Genomic DNA, 14790 nt, shown 5'->3' with positions numbered 1-14790 from the left:
GTGTTCCATTATATTACTGTTTATCATTGCTACCTGGGAGTTAAATTATAAACTCAGTCTGTAATGGGCTGAACCAGATATTTGTAAATTCACATCAGACAGAATATCATCTGGGCCAGTAAGAACTTTTCAAACTCTTTGATCATGACCAATTTTAAGAAATAGATTTCACATTGCAACCCAATACATACACACACCGAAATCAAGCAAGACCCTATGGGGCCTTCCCAAGGACAGAATCCCTATGTCCTCCACCTCTTGTTTGTAAAATACTTCTAGCCTCTGAGACCTTCCTGAGTTCCAAAGAGCAAATTTAATCAGAAAAGTTAACCGGTCAAGCAAGACAAAATAATAATAGTTTAGCCATAAAACAAAGTCAAGGATTGTTAGTTCCTCCTCAAGGGCTATAGATAATATCCAGAGCCATATCCTTAAGTTGTTTTAGAGATACTAAAACCCCCACCAGTTGGAAAAAGTTAACCAGAAGGTTGATGATTGTGATATGCAAAACATCACACTGTTATCTAACCATCAGCCAATCAGAAAATTGTGAACAAACTGATCATGCACCCTGTGACACTCTCCCTCACACTGTGTTTAAAAACTCTTCCCTAAAAGCCATTGAGGAGTTTGGGTCTTTTGAGCATGAGCTGCCCATTCTCCTTGCTTGGCACCCTACAATAAACGCTGTACTTTCCTTCACCACAACCAGATGTCAGTAGATTGGCTTTGCTCCATGTTAGGTGAGCAGACCCAACTTCAGTTCAGTGAAAACACAACTTGAATAAGTTTCATAAAATAATACTTAATCCTTAGTACAAGCAATCTAATATTCTCTATTCTATTTCCTCTTTTGTTTTGTTTTGCTTTGCTTTGTTTTGTTTTTTCTATACTGATGGACAGAAAGTATGGCAATTATGATCACAGACTCTAGGGACAGCCCAATTGGGTTCAAATTCTACTTCTGAAGTTGAAGGATACAAAATTTACAAACAGAAATCAATTGCATTTCTATACACTAAGGATGAAATAGCTGAAAAAGAAATAAAGAAAACTATTCTGTTCACAGTAACATAAAAACAATAAAATACTTCAAAATAAGTTTAACCAAGGAAGTGAAATATCTGTACATGAAAACCACAAAACTTGCTGAAAGAAATCAAAGAAGATGCAAACAAATGGAAAGACATCCTGTGTTCATAGATCAGAAGAATTAATATTGTTAAAATGTCCATACTACCCAAATCCATCTATAGATTCAATGCAATCTCCATCAAAAAACCAATGACATTTCTCACAGAAATAGAAAAAACAATCCTAAAATTTGTATGGAACCACAAAAGACTCCAAATATCAAAAGCAATCCTGAGAAAAAAGAAGAAAGCCAAAGGTATTACACTTTCTGATTTCAAACTATACTACAGAGCCACAGTAACAAAAACAGTATGGTACTGGCACAAAAATAGACACATAGACCAATGGAACATAATAGAGGGCCCAGAATTAAACTCCTGTTTATACAGTCAACTAATATTCAACAAGGAAGCTAAAAGCATCCAATAGGGAGAGGATAGTCTCTTTAACAAATGTTGGGAAAACTGGACAAACACGTGCAGAGCAATAAAATTGGACCCCACAAAATTACTCACAAAAATTAACTCAAAATGAATGAAAAACTTAAACATAAAACCTGATACTATAAAACTCCAAGAAGAAAGGTTAGGGAAAGAAAAACCACTCCTGGACAGTGGTTTTGGAAATGATATTTTAGGATATGACACCAAAAACACACACAAAAAAGCAAAAATCAGCAATTGGGACTACACAAAACTTAAGAGCTTTTGCAAAGCAAAAAGCAAACAAACAAACAAAAACCACTTACAAAATAAAAAGATAACCTACAGAATTGGAGAAAAATTTTGCAAACCATATATTGGATGAGGGGTTAATATCCAAAATATATAAAGAACTCATACAACTCAGAATCCAAAAAATCCAGTTAAAAAATGGACAGAAGAACTAAATAGACATTTTTCCTAAGAAGACATCCAAATCACCACAGGCACATGAAAATATGCTCAACATCACTAAACATCAGGGAAATGCAAATCAAAACCACAATGAGATACCACCTAACACTTATTAGAATGGCTATCATCAAGAAGACAAGAGATATGTTGTCAAGGACATGGAGAAAAGGGAACCCTTATAAACTGTTAGTGGAAATGTAAATTAGTTTAACCACTATGGAAAACAATATGAAGGGTCTTCAAAAAATTAAAAATAGATCTACCATATGTGACCCAGTAATTCCACTTCTGGATGTATACCCAAAGGAAATGAAAACAGGATATCAAATATATATGTACACTCCCATGTTTATTGCAGCATTATTCACAAAAGCTAAGATATGGAAACAATCTAAATGCCTATCAACAGATGAATGGATAAAGGAGATGTTTTATACATATATATATAACATGTAATGAAATATTATATATATAATGGATATTATATACATATTATATATACATAATGGAATATTATTCAGCCATGAGAAAGGAGGACATCCTGCCATTTGCAAAAACAACATGGATGGACCTTGAGCACATTATGCTAAGTGAGATAAGTCAGACAGAGAAAGACAAATACTGCATGATATCACTCATATGTAAAAATTTTAAAAACCTAACTTGTAAAAACAGAGAATAAAATGGTAGTTACCAGGTGTGTGTGGGGGGGTGAAGAGACAGGACAAATGTTGTTTAAGGCTATAACTTACAACAAGTAGTAAATAAGCCCTAGAGATACAATGCACAATACAGTGAATATAGACAACAATATTGTATTATACTAATCATCAAACTTGCTAAGAGACTAGGACTTAATTATTCCAACTACTTAAAAGAAAGGATAATTATGTAATGTGATAGAGGTGCTAATTATCCTTACAGTGGAAATCATATCAATGTATAGAACTAAAATGTTGTAACTCTTAAATTTACAAAATATTATATGTCAAATATATTTCAATATAAATAAATAAATATCCCAGTTCTGCCAGGTATTAACTCTGTGACTTAAGGGCTCTGTGCCTTAGTTTCCCCTTGTGAAAACTGGAAATAATAATAGCCCTACTCATAGGGTGGACACGAAGATTAAATGAGGAAATACATGTAGAGCACTTCAGACAGAGCTTGACAGTGAGGGATGTTTACATGTTTGTACAGTGACAATAATTACTATTTGTAAAAGCTAGTCAAGACCCACTGTATTGACTTTATGACTCAGTAACAGGTCAGAGCCAGTAGTTTAGAAACCATAGTCTAGGGGCTTCCCTGGTGGCGCAGTGGTTGAGAGTCCGCCTGCCGATGCAGGGGACGCGGGTCCATGCCCCGGTCCCGAAGGATCCCACATGCCGCGGAGTGACTGGGCCTGTGAGCCATGGCCGCTGAGCCTGCGTGTCCAGAGCCTGTGCTCTGCAACAGGAGAGGCCACAACAGTGAGAGGCCCGTGTACCGCAAAAAAAAAAAAAAAAAAAAGAAACCATAGTCTATACTATAACCTGGACTGAGACCTTCAGATCTGAATAGGCTGCCCAGCCACACAGCACCCAAGGAGGGCAGTGTCTGCCGCCAGTGTGAGCAGGCTCCCAAGCGAGCAGTCAGCAGAGCTGGACCCTGTCACACAGGTGTCACCAGGCTGTCTGCACCCTCACGTCATGGTAGTATCCCCTCTCTGTGATTCACAGCTTACCAGGACACCTTAGGACCATCTGCTACCTTTCAGTCCTTGCTCACTGAATAGAGAGGCTGCATTGGTGAAGAAGAAGCTGCTCCTTATGATAACATAAAAGGGGGATATGTCAGTGGCAAGATTTCCTTATTCTGCTAACTAGGGCCAGAGACAGAGAATTTGGAGCCTACAGTCAGGGAAGAGGAGGTCTGCTGAAGTGCTCTCACTTTCTTTCCAGGGAGAGGGGTGCCTTATCATAATGGAGAAAGCTAGGGGCCAAAGAGCCATTCTGCAAGGGCCCCTGCCAAGGACCACTGCTGACATCGGCTCAGAGAAGGCTGCAGTGTTGATGAGACCTCACGCAACGAGAAAAGTAAGGTGTTAGTGACATTGCATGTGACAGTAGGAAAATCCAGTGAGAAGGAAGAACCTTAAAAAGTTGCATCTTTTCCATCTTTGCCACTCCTGAAAGTGACCCCTTGGCCCCAGCAGCAGCGCTTCTCACACCCCTGATTCATACCCCTTCACAGTGCCCAGGCATTTGAATCTAATGCTGGCTTGACCCAGAGGAAGCAGGAGTCCATGAAGGCAGCCATTCTGTGTGTCAGAAAGGAAAGTTAACAGCCCTGGGATTACTTCTGTCGTCCAGAAAGCAGAAATTTTCTCACAAATGTCAGTGTCACATATGAAGGACCAAGGAGCCAACCTATTGGCTATGATGTGACAATCTGAGCAGCAAATATTAATATATAAGCAAGACTCTGAAAGACCATGAGTTCACAGTGACCCTCAAAGAAAAAAGTTCAGCCAGTGGAAGGTAATATGTTTCATTTCTATCCAGTTTACCAAGTAGGGAAGGGTAATAGCCTGGATAACGGGCCCCAAATATATTAGTTCCTAATCCCTGGAACCTTAGAATGTTACCTTAGATAGCAAAGACTTTGCAAATGTGATCAAGTTAAGGATCCTGCATTGGGATCCTGGGTGATGTGGGTGGACCCTAATTGCCATCACAAGTGTCCTTATAAGATACAGGCAGGAAGAGATTTGACACAGAGAAGAGGAGAAGGTGATGTGTTTGTGAAGGCAGAGATTGGAGGGATGCAGCCTCAAGCCAAGGGATGCCAGCAGTCAAGGAGAAGCTGGAAGAGGCAAGAGATGGATTCTCTCCCAGAGCCTCTGGAGGGGGTGTGACCCTACCAACACTTGGATTTCAGTCCAGTGAAACTGATTTCAGGCTGCTGGCCTCCAGAACTGTGAGGGAATAAATTTACGTTGTTTTGAGCCACAGCTGAATGGTAATTTGTTACAGCAGCCACAGAAAGCCAATACAGGAAGTGTTCACGGGAAATGGGTTTTTGCTTCTTCTGCTAAGTACAGACTTACAATGGTTTGACTCATGTTTTTTTGACTTCACAATGGTGCAAAAGTAATACGCATTCAGTAGAAACCATACTTTGAATTTTGATCTTTTCCTGGGCTAGCAATATGTGGTACTATACTCTCTCATGATGCTGGGCAGTGGCAGTGAGCCACAGCTCCTAGTCAGCCATGCAGTCATGAAAGTAAACAACCAATACACTTAGAACCATTCTATACCTGTACAACCATTCTGTTTTTCACTTTCAGTGTTATATTTAATAAATTACAAGAGATATTCAATACTTTATTATAAAATAGATCTTGTGTTCTTTGATTTTACCCAACTTTAAGCTAATATTAGTATTCTGAGAACATTTTTTAAAATTTTATTCTTTTTTATGGCTGAGTAGTATGCCATTGTGTGTGTGTGTGTATATATATATATATATATATATATATATATATCTCACATCTTCTTTTTTTAATATTTATTTATTTGGTTGCATCAGGTCTTAGTCGAAGCACATGGTATCTTTGTTGTGGCATGTGGGATCTTTCTTTGCAGTGCATGGACTCTTCCTTGCAGCACGTGGACTTCTTTCTAGTTGTGGCATGGGCTCAGTAGTTGTGGCACACAGGCTTAGGTGCCCCGCGGCATGTGGGATCTTTTTACCCCCACCAGGGGTCAAACCCGTGTCCCCTGCATTGGAAGGTGGATTCTTAACCACTGGACCATCAGGGAAGTCCCAGTGTTCTGAGAACTTTTAAGGTAGGTTGGACTAAGCTATGATGTTTGGTAGGTCAGATGTATTAAATGCATGTTCTACTTATGACATTTTCAGCCTACAGTGGGTTTATTGGAGCTTATCCCTTGTAAGTTGAGGAAAATCTGCACACGTCATTTTCTGTATAAGCAGGAGGAGGGGAAAAGATTAGGATCTAACTCTAAATGTACCAAATAGAAGCAGATAAAACAAGATGAACCAGGAGGAGGGGGTTCAAGAGTGTGTTCCACAGGGAAGAAGGAGCCAAGTTCCTAAAGGAAAGCTCGTTCACCTAGATTCAATGCCCTGACAAAGATCCTCTCCCTGACCAAATTCTAGCCAGGCTCCTCTTCTCCACTGGACCTCACCCTGGCCTATAAAGACTTGCACAAAACCCCAACATAGTTTCTAATGGCTCAAGATCACAACCCTAGGATGACCCCAACTTAAAAATCCCTACTGAGAAAACCCAAGGCTGCCAGAAGAATTGACTGCTCCAGCCAGCACCTGTTTCCCAACCTGTGTGGGAGGGCAGCGGCCTAACTTCTATAAGCACCAGTTAGCTAACGCAGATGGGCTTCACATGGACCAATCCCCTCTTTACTATTTTTGTAATTTTTCACTTCCCTGTCTCTGCTCAAGCCCCTGGACCCCTCAATTCCGCATCCCTAGTCCCTCATTCTCTCTTTAAAACCTCCTATCACCCCTGTACACATCAAAGTTGAGTTCAATTCATGCTGGACTCTTTTCCCTACTGAAATTGTATATTACTGATTAAAATCTGTCCTTACCACTTTAGCTAGTCCAGGTTTCTTTATCTTTGACTCCTACACATCCTGGAAATTGGATCCTCCAGGGCCCACTGATTATAACAGAATACAGAGGAGGATTCCAGGGTGTTTAACTCTGCTAGCAGGTCAAGTCTCCATACCACATTGATCAGGCTCTTAGATACACAGCAGTGGCCAAGTCAACACCAAGAGAACACAACTGGGGAAAGACTACATTGTAAAAACAAAACAAGAGGGCTTCCCTGGTGGCGCAGTGGTTGAGAGTCCGCCTGCCGATGCAGGGGACACGGGTTCGTGCCCCGGTCCGGGAAGATCCCACATGCCGCGGAGCGGCTGGGCCCGTGAGCCATGGCCACTGAGCCTGCGCGTCCGGAGCCTGTGCTCCACAACGGGAGAGGCCACAACAGTGGGAGGCCCTCGTACCGCAAAACAAAACAAAACAAAACAAGACAAAACAACAAATTTATGAGAACAGTGTGGACTTTAAAGTCTTACTGACATGTTTAATGGAGATCACTTAAGAGAGGTAGTTTTGAATCACCTGGAACTACATACATATGTCAGGACCCAATGAGAGCTACCTGCTCAGCTACCCAGAGCAAGGACGTGGCTGGAAGGATACCATTTCTGCTTTAAAGTTCTCGTAAGATTACAGCATGATGGGGAGGAGTAAGAATAGTGATATTCATGAGACCCGAGGGAGGCAAACCCTAAGAAAGAGTAGGACAAAAAGGAAGAAAAGTTAAACAATTATCCATCAATTCCTGGGTTAGAGCAGTTAGAAGCAGTGCTGGTGTCCCCGCCATGGTGGACTTTGCAATCCTATAAAGCTGTGCATACCTTCTCAGTGCACTAAAAGGATTAAATTGTTTCACAGGCAGCTGACACATCAGGCTGTGACTAATTCAACACGTAGAAGTGTTTTGTTCGTTTTACAATGAATGCATTTGGGGAAATGTAATTTGTTAACCCCAAGTACAGATATTTAGATGATTGATGATTGTTTGCTATGTTTAAAAAAAGCTAATTGTTAGCATAAGATTAGCGACGTGGGTATTAAATAGCATGTGTCGGGCCTCAGGCAATACAGAATCCTCTCCACTGATGAACTCTAGGAGGTGTGAGGTGTGATGCACAACTTTACTTTCTCCTTCTTAGAAAGAGAGAGGCTGGGAGGAGGAAGGGAGTTTCCAGAGTTCTGATGGGAAAGGAGGAACGGAAGGCTTATCTGTACTTAGCCCCACACCCAGGCAATGGCCAATGTGACTGGGTGGAGGAGAGAGCCTCAGGATCATCCTTACTTGGGGTGGGGTAGGTAGGAGGGTGGAACACTGGATTTTGTTTCTCTCTCTAGGCAGAGCAAGTGGGGAGAGGTACACAGGTCCCAAGTGCTGCCTCTCCTCTTTGCCCCTAACCCTAATTCCCACTCAGCAACTTCTCAAAAGTGTATTCTTCCCGGGGTTCCATCTGAGCTCAAAGAGCAAGGCAGCCGGGTGGGGGTATCAAATCCAAGATATCATGTCCCGTCTGCCCTATGTGCACCAGCTTGGGGCCTCCAGAGCTCACTGAAGCTGTGAAGGGGCAGAGGTAGGACTCAACAACAAGGCTACTGACTCCAAACCAACCCCAAGACCACAGCTGCCCCCATCACCCGTCCTACTGCTGCCTGCTCCTGGCAGACACAGCTTGGATCCCCAGAACCTTCTACAGTGGTCCCAACACATGTTTTATCCATGCTTCACATAGATCTCAGGCCACTCTGGAGATCTCATGAAGCACATCGGGCCCTCCCATCCCCTCCCCCCACCATTTCCATACGGGTGGCATCTGCTTACAGTAAAAGCCAGGGGCAGGTAAAGGAGCAGGTTAATCATTTAGAGCATTTCCCTGTACATTTATGATGGAGTTACTGTGCAACTCATGGGCCTCAGCATACAGAAGACCATCTCCAGAGAATTCCTGGCAACAGCCCTGCCATCAGATTATGGAGCCCTGGTTGAAACACAGCTTCCTCAGTAGCAGTGGTGAGGGGTGGGAGGAGTGTCAGTCCTCTCAACTGTTCTTTGGGGTAAGGTTGCTCTCAGCTGGGTTTGACATCTATAAGCTAGAAAAAAATTAACATCACACAAACACACACATTAGGCCCAAAAAACTCAGCCTTCCCCCAGGGGAGCCCCTCGCAAACATGGTGTTTTCTACAGGTTTCCAATGAGCTTTGAGGTGTGTCCAAAGCAAACTCTAATAACTGAAGGACCGCCCCCCACCCCACCCACTGAGGAGGACTCAAGGTCACCTTTTCCTCAGGTCCAGAACTCTCCCTCTCCAGAGTGCCATTCTGGTGTCTCCATCTCAACCAGGATATTGATGGGGAACTGAAATTCAACACCACTCCAGCTAAGCTCAGCTTGGCTTCTCAAACCTGTTTATTCTCCTATTCCCTCTCCCATTGTAGGCACTGGTACTGTAATCCAGCCAGTCAGCCACTCCAGAAACCAGGGTCATCTTAAATTGTTCCATCTCCTACTAATGTTTCTGGCCTCTTAACTGGGACATACACAGTCCCAAGCTCGCTCACCAGACCACAGTTCTAATTTCTGTTGAGGTTTACCTCTTTATGAGGGAAGAAGATCAAAGAGCTTCTCTCCAGCACCCAAGGCGACTAGCACATATCTGTCCCCTTCTCGGCTTCCACACCCACTCTGTGGTGCCCTCTTCACCCTCAGCCCCACTCCCTCCGCCTCCCCTTCGGCCGCATTTCTGGCATGAGCTCAGACTTAGTTGAGCAGCAGTAATCCCCATGCTGGCCAGTTACTCAAACTGGGAAGTGGGTGCCCATGTAGCCTGCCAGCGCTTCCAGCCTGGAAGATTAAGGTGAGGATAGCCGTGTCCATAGTGAGCACAAGCTACAGTCTAACAGGGGAAGGCAATTCCAGGCACCCATCTGTAAGGGGAGGCTCAACCGGAAGGGGTATCATTGTGGAGTCAAACAACCTGCCGCTAGGGCCTCCAGTTTATGCTCCCCACAGCCAGCACCCAAATACAATCCTTCCTGCTGGCTGCGCCCACATGTGTACCCATCCATGGAAGCTCTGTAACCTCTCTCTTCCCACCAAAACTGCTCTTGGGAGCAACTTGAGATCTGCATTCACACCACTGTGAATCAGAGCCGCTGAATTCCCCCCAGCCCCAGGGACGTGCACATGTGAAGCACCTGTCACTATGGACTTCCAGCTTGGAAGTTTCTAAGAGAGAGGGGCTCCCATCTCCCACCTCCAGGAGAGGCTGATCCAGGCCAGCATACAGCGGTATGCCATGAGGTGGATACAGAGGGACACAGTGTGTGGCCCAGGCCCTGAGAGGCAGAGGCAGGGGCCTGTTCTTAGCCTCACTCCCTGATCATAGCCTGAGACACACCCCCTCACCTGGCCAGGCAGCAGCACGCAGTGGCACTGCGCAGGGAGAAGCACACCCTTTGCAGGAGGCTTGGGCAGAGCGAAGAGACACCACATGTCTGACAAAGTTCTTTGTAAACTGTGGAGAACCAGAGCTGTGAATGGTTTAGTGTGTGCCCTGTGATGATAATGACAGGAGAGACTGCCATTGTTGGGGGGATGGAAAAGCTTCCTGAAACAATAAACACACAGACATCAGTGTTCATGTTACTTGAGCCCTACAGTGAGCCCATCACTAGTGCTTTCTCCTTTGATTCTGAGAACTGAATGTCCATGCTTCATGGGGGCAGCAGAGTGTGACAAATGTCACCTTTTGCCGAAGCAAGCATTCATGGTCATACTACCTTGCACAGAGTGGGGAATGTCAATCCAACATATACCCAGGAGGGCTAGAACAGAAATAAAGTCACTGGATTTTGGAATCAAAAGAATCTGAATTCAAACTCAGCCCCTAACTGTGCAATAGGTGCTCATGATTTGGCCTTTCCAAACCTCAATGTTTTCATCAGTGTAGTAACAATAATAGCAGTAGCTGCTACTTACTGATCATTCACTACATACCAAACATGGCACTAAATATTTTACATTTCACTGGATTGTCCAAAGAGCTATGAGTTGGATGTTATCATGAGGGAAATAATATCTTCCTTAGGGTAATGTTATAAGAACCAAATGAGGTAATATATGCAAACCATAGTTGGTGCTTTAAAAACTGCAATTGAGTCCAGCTCTGTGAAAGATATGGTAGGAGGTGGGGAAGAAGCAAGGTAGGAGGAGCTTAAGAAAAGAAGTACAAAACTTAGATGTAAACTTCAAGAAGGTTATAGACAGTTGGGAAGATAAGACATGAGTGCGTGAACCAGAAAACTGTGAGACGCTCTCCCTGCCATGGGAGAGTAGAATTTCTCTAAGGAGGGATACAAACAGATTTTGAGGAAGCAGAGAATAAAGAAGAGGGAATACCAAGCTGGGGGAAAAGTAAGCCAAGATATGAAAACAGGTGGAGACTTTAGGGTCATGTGCTGGTGAGGGCCTGGACAAGAGTACCTGCTATTTCACATTGTACTCTGCTATCTCAGGGCAAACCATGAGTCACTCCTCTGACAGATCTTGGCTCTTCACATAGTTGCAATCAGCTCCAGCCAACACCAGACTTAGCACTCGTCGAGTCCAAGCTCCTCTTTTTCAGATGAGGAATCTGAGGCTCAGAGAAGATACAAAGCTTGGCTGATGCTGAAAGAGAGCTATCTAGGTCTTCTGATTCCCTCTAATGCCCATTGTCCCCACCACTAATTGCCATCAACATCAGGAGAGCCAGAGAAGGCTCACCCTACCTTGCAGCTGCCCCACTTCCCCAATCCTGAGAGGAATAGATAGCCAAAAGCTTGCTCTTGCATCCAAGTAGGGTCTGGAAGACAATACTAATATTTCCAGAGATTCACGGACCCTCCTGGGGTAGATTATACTCCCCTGTCTCATTGATGGCAGGTCATAATGACTTGCTAGTGTGTAATAGTTTTCCATTCTCTCTCTCTCTCTCTCTCTCTCTCATATTTTGTCGTAGTAAAATACACATAACAAAATTTACCTTCTTAACCATTTTTGTTTTTTTGCGGTACGCGGGCCTCTCACTGTTCTGGCCTCTCCCATTGCGGAGCACAGGCTCCGGACGCGCAGGCTCAGTGGCCATGGCTCACGGGCCCAGCCGCTCCGCGGCATGTGGGATCTTCCCGGACTGGGGCACAAACCCGTGTCCCCTGCATCGGCAGGCAGACTCTCAACCACTGAGCAACCAGGGAAGCCCCTTCTTAACCATTTTTAATTGCACAGTCCAGTGGTGTTAATCACCATGCTCTCTTTTCTCTCCATCATGACAACCGGCAATTCTTTAAATAGGATCTTCTCCATCAGCCTGGGTCCCCGGTTAAAATGACATGGAGAGGAAATGCAACTGACTCAGATAGCATGAGCAAGGAATACATCTTTGATGTTGTAGCTTCCAGCATCTTGGGGTTGCTTGTTACACCAGCAGTACCTAACCTCTCCTGGCTGATACACAGGATAACACACTGTCATCTCCAACTTGCTATTCACACTGCTGTCTAAAGACCATGAAGGTTCCATGTCATAGCATCTGACTTGAACAAAAGTAGAAGATACTGTTTCTACCCTCTAAAATCTCAAGATGCAGGATAGAGACCAGGAATGGAACTAGCTGAAAAGCAAGGGCAAATGCATACGACTGAACAAGTGCATTCATCAGCATGGGCATGTTGAAAAGGACTGATCCTCCAGGCTGCTGAGAAAGGATTTTCTTCAGAAGGGAGTCTTTTGAGACTGGGTGTCACATCCAATCTTCTCAAACTAAAGAGAAAGACAGGGAGGAGGAAAGCCAGGGTAGGGGAAAATAAGTTTCTTGATCACTGACTATCATCTCAGGCAGGGGTTTTATTGCTATCTATCCTTGATAACATGTGGGTAGACACCTATCAAAGAGATGTGATGGTGTCAAGTTGTCCAGTCCTGACCTGGGACCGCCCACCACTTGCACAATCCCTGGCAGCTTGTCTCCAGGAGAACAGGGTCTTAGAGTATCCAAGGCCTCTGCTACATGCTAACAAGAGACAGATGGTGTTTGCACTTCTTTCAAAGACAGATCTGTGTCATGTGAAGGTGGAGGAGGAAATAAGAGCTCTACAAACATACTCAGTCTCTCTTTATGGTACCCATTTGTATACCTGGCAGCTGTCCAACTCATCAAAATCCCACTCTTCCTGAACATGTAAAATGGGTGAAAAATGACTTGGGTCAAAGTTTAAGGAGCCAGGTAAGGCCCCAGAGGTGAAAGAGTCAGGCTGAGCATAGCCAGTGTCCACCCTAGAGAAGGGTGACCAACTATGCAGCTCCCCCTCATCTTTGGGACCCTGGTGGACCCACCAATATCTATTATGCCCTTTGTAAGATCCTGAGCATAAGGAAAATATAAAAGCTTACAGTTTTCTTACCTAGACTCTGAAGCCAGAGCACCTGAGTTCAAAGCAGCTAGAACAGTACCTGCAAGACTAGATCTGAAGAAGGTTTAGCTTCAGTTGCTGCCACAGTGCTCTCATCCATCATTTCCCATGGAGCTCATAAGCCAGGAACACAGATGTGCAGGATTGGTCTGAGTCTGAGGCTTGGAATAAGTGAGATTCAGATGGGGCCATGGGCCCTTGGTCTGTGGAAGTCCCACTTCCCGGGACCTGCAGGGAAAATAAAGAGGCAGTTGTCATATGTGAAGAAACCACTGGACCAACCATGAAGATCCCATCCCTGAGTCCCAGCTTTTTTCTTTAGTTCAAGAGGTAGAGACGGAATTTATCAAAAGCCACAGCTTGGGGGCTAGGAGCGAGGTTTCATCCCAAGGCCCACATTTGTTCATCTGAGAAGTGAGCGAGTCAAAGTAAGGATGTATGGCAGAGTATCTGGTGGAAAGGAGCAGGGCTGCAGGGCCTGATGTGCGGGGCATACTGCCCTATCTTGTGACACTTGCAGCAGCCCTGCAAGGAGACCCTAGGAGACCAAGGTTACAGTGCAGGTCCGGGCTGAGGTCTGGGCCCCATTATCAGTCTGCTTCCCTGAGACTGTTCCTCAATGGAAGCCGAGACTCTGGATCCAGCTGTTGTGAGGACATGAGAGGAGATGAGTAAAAGAGAAAATGTCACCCCTGCTGTTTCTCACTACTGGCTTCAAAGCACTTTTCCCCACTGACTAATTCACAGGGCGAGAAAGTGCTTTCTGGCTTTCATCATAAACATGCAAGGAGCTGAAGTGGGGTAGGGGACTTGAACTTGACTTGAAAGGGAGTTAGGTTGGAGATGTGGAAGTTTTCCAGATGGTGGAGTAAGTCTATATGTCAAAACTGAAAGGTCTATGTGGGGGCTATGAATGGATCAGTTTGGACTGGGTGGTGGGTGTGTGAAGGCAAGCAGCAGGAAGACATCTTGGGTTCAAACTAGAAGGTAACTGTCTTAGTTTCCTAAGGCTGCCATAACAAGGTTCCAACAACTTGGTGGCTTAAACAATAAAAATGTATTCTCTCAAGTTGTGGAGACTAGAAGTCTGAAACCATGGTATCAACAGGGTTGGTTCCTTCTAGAGGCTCTGAGAAAGAGTCTGTCCTATGCCTGTTTTGGCATCTGGTGGCTGCAGCAATCCTTGGTTTGTAGATACATGACTCCAATCTTTGCCTTCATCCTCACATGGAGTTCTTCCTGTGTATGTTTCTCTCCTCTTCTTATAAGGACACAAGTCATACTGGATTGGGGCCCACCCTATTCAAGTATGATCTCATTAACTAAACTAGTAACATCAGAAATGACCCTGTTTCCAAATGAGAGCACATTCTAAGGTATCAAGGGTTAGGACTTCAATATATCTTTCTTGGAGGACACAACTCAATGCATAACAGGTACGTAACCACCGGGTTTCCCCACTCTCTGTGCTCCAGTCCCCCTCTCCAGATCCCTCCAGTTCTGTCCTTTCTGGTGCCCATTCAAGCAGCAAGCACTGCTCCCCCAGGGACACACTCATTCCTGTATGAAAGTGCTCTATCTGGAAATATAAATTGATAGAGCTACTCTGAAAAACAGAATGGAGGTTCCTCAAAAACTTAAAAAGATAACTACCATATGATCCAGCAATTCC

The 14790-nt window shown here is 44.3% G+C and overlaps 1 protein-coding gene across 1 annotated transcript in view; it reads right to left on the bottom strand.

Annotated features, from left to right (window-relative positions):
• LYPD8 (LY6/PLAUR domain containing 8) overlaps positions 1-13266 on the bottom strand; it is a 36928-nt gene extending 23662 nt beyond the window's left edge. Inside the window, exon 1 of the mRNA XM_027096449.1 lies at positions 13159-13266. The gene's annotated coding sequence lies outside the window, so the exon portion shown is untranslated. The remainder of the gene's footprint in view (positions 1-13158) is intronic.
• Between the last annotated feature and the right edge of the window lie 1524 nt (positions 13267-14790).

This window comes from Aethalodelphis obliquidens, unplaced genomic scaffold (assembly GCF_003676395.1).
Source record: "Aethalodelphis obliquidens isolate GAN/ISIS:26980383/991018 unplaced genomic scaffold, ASM367639v1 scaffold102, whole genome shotgun sequence".
Classification (NCBI taxonomy): domain Eukaryota; kingdom Metazoa; phylum Chordata; class Mammalia; order Artiodactyla; family Delphinidae; genus Aethalodelphis; species Aethalodelphis obliquidens.
This window is presented reverse-complemented; position numbering and strand designations above follow the sequence as displayed.